Genomic DNA, 2875 nt, shown 5'->3' with positions numbered 1-2875 from the left:
GTGTGTGTGTGTGTCGTGTGTGTGTGTGTGTGTGTGTGTGTGTGTGTGTGTGTGTGTGTGTGTGTGTGTGTGTGTGTGTGTGTGTGTGTGTGTGTGTGTGTGAGTGTGCGCGTGTCCGTGTGTGTATAAAGAAAGACAAAATCCAGTAAACTACTTTGACTAAACTAGTAGTAAACTAGATAGACTAAACTAGAAAGTCTTCAATGTGTTAGGTATTACTATCGATAATAAAAGCGCGTGCTGTGCACAAGTATAACTTGTACGTACAACGAAATATCTGAGGCCGCGTGACTCGATTCGCCTTCGGCATAATAAATATTATTATTCCCTGGCCTGGACTTTGAACTTTTATAGACAAATCATTACGAAGTCACGAGGTTATTACCTCCTCCAACAGCAAGGAAGCTATATATAACCAACGAAATAGAATAGATATCTTTATTTTATATCTATGATATAACAAATGATGTATAACAATAGACTCCATCTCGGCAGCAGCAGACGAATTTTTGCGCGAGTGCAGTAGTAGACTGGTACTCGCTCCCACCTTTCGGCTTAGTTACTCGATGGGTAATCGAGGTGGGAGCGAGTACCAGTCTAGTGCAGTAGTCGCTACTCCCGCCACCTTTCGGTAAACGTAAGCAGTTTCCAAGGATCAGTGTCCAAGCATAGTCGTTCATAAAAATCATCATACTATGCTTATTAATGTTTTTTATTAGTTTTTAAGTAAAAATTAGCTTGCATTTAAAAGTTAGGCATGCAATTAAATTTAGGCGTGCATGTTTATTTGTGAATACATTGTGGAACACTATATGTAGTTGTAGCCTGTAGTTTACAGCAGTATATCGTCTGCAAGGCGTTGACGATGGCATAAACAAAAGAACAGCGGCGGGCATTCAACAAATGGCGACTTAATCATGACTGATGCAGGATTTTTTCGAGTAAGTTAAATTGATTTCTTCTTTATATTGAAGCAGTTGTGAATATAAATTCTGTCGGTTGATTTAGCGATTGTTATCATCTTTGTAACTATCTGGTTATTTATACACGAAGTCCGGTTAATGAGCTAGTTTGGACTTACCTTGTTTATAAAGAAACATGCTCCGGCATTTGCATTTTGATTTTGCCGTAGTCCTACTGACCACGATGCAAGGACCACGATGCAAATCTCATGCTTATTAATGCTGTCAACATAACACGGTCGGGCTGTCAATGTGTGCATTCCATCTGCCACAGTGTTTCAGGCACCTATACACGGCAATTTAAAAACGCTCTAAACGTGAACACAAATCAGAAACGATATTACAAGTTACAACTTGACCGATCCGCAATCGTAGGCCTAGTTTAGCACCGGGATTAGTTTAGCACATGTGCGAAAACACATTTGCGGGGTCCCAAACTATCCTTGATCCCGTACGACATATACCGAGGTCCCAAACGAGGATTGAGTAATGAAGTACCGTACTGTTGTCCTTAACTTTTTTTTCATGTCTGTCTAGATAGGCATAGGGTTTGCATATTATCGTATCTATCTAAATAGACTACTACCGGGAAAACGGTAGTAGCATCGACGGTAATGGCACTACGAGTGCCTCCGTGGCCCAGTGGTAGGCATTGTGCACTGTCCACTGAATGCTGCGAGTTCAAACCCCGGCCGGGGCAGTGAATTTTCTCAAGGTGTAAAAACCTGGCTCTCAACATTGGAGACTGTGAATCTCCCGTGGCTTGGATGACCACGTAAAATGGCAGTCCCGTCTCCAGAAATATTAGCCAATGGGGACGTATTAAAAAGAACCACTGAGGGAGCAAAGGAACTCTGGCTGTGACCACCCTCAGTGCCATTTGGCTAAAGGCTGACTACCTGGCTTTACCCAAGCTAGGTCACACACACCTCATGGCTAGCTATAGCCCTTGTCATCATATCCAGTGTAGTGGACACCGACAAGTATGAGAACATAACATAACATAACAACACGCGTGTAAATCATAAGGCATGTAGCGTAACATTTTAGTTTGCTAACGGGTCCTCCGCCCATTTAGTTTTTTGGTAAAAAAAAATTGTAGCAACTCAAAAGTAAAAACGAGCAATCTTATAAACTAACGCCAAGCCTTGCTAGCATAGCGTGTTGCCAGCCATTCATGCTACTACCATCTGCCCAAGAACCCTGTTCAATCCTAGTCCAGGACCCCTGTATAATATAGTTTGCATATATATGCTAAACTAATCCGGGGTGCTAATAAATATACGATTGGGCCGAGCTTTGCATTGCAGGGTGAAGGGTTCATTTGTTTAGCATTTTTTCGCCTAATGGCAAGTGTTGGTGTTTAGAGGGTAATTTATTTAATATCGAATTTATTTGACTAGTAGATGCTGAAAGTTGCAGTGCAGAGTGTGAGCTTCATTTAATGATTTATTTAGGTGTTAGACTAATGTTCGGTGTTTAGTTGCAAGGTATGAGACTATGTATTATAAAAGTTTTGAGCACTGTGCAACATAGTATATAAGCTCATGCACTACATGGTGCATGCAAGCTTATGTATTAACGTAAAAATAAAGTTAAACATAAGCTTAAGCTAATGTTGAATGATGTTCTGCAAGGTACAAGTTTTATTTATTAGAGTAATATTAGCCTACAGGGTATGGGAGTAAATTAACATTGAGCGTTGTTCTGTAGGGTGGAAATTGTATTTACTAGAGTAACATTGGGCCACAGGGTATGGGAGTAAATTAACATTTCAGGAGAGCGTTGTTCTGTAGGGTGGAAATTGTATTTACTAGAGTAACATTGGGCCACAGGGTATGGGAGTAAATTAACATTTCAGGAGAGCGTTGTTCTGTAGGGTGGAAATTGTATTTACTAGAGTAACATTGGGC

This window comes from Priapulus caudatus, unplaced genomic scaffold, assembly GCF_000485595.1.
Source record: "Priapulus caudatus unplaced genomic scaffold, Priapulus_caudatus-5.0.1 Scaffold1403, whole genome shotgun sequence".
NCBI classification, from domain to species: domain Eukaryota; kingdom Metazoa; phylum Priapulida; class Priapulimorpha; order Priapulimorphida; family Priapulidae; genus Priapulus; species Priapulus caudatus.
The sequence above is the reverse complement of the archived record's forward strand: the minus strand, read 5'-3'. Positions refer to the sequence as shown.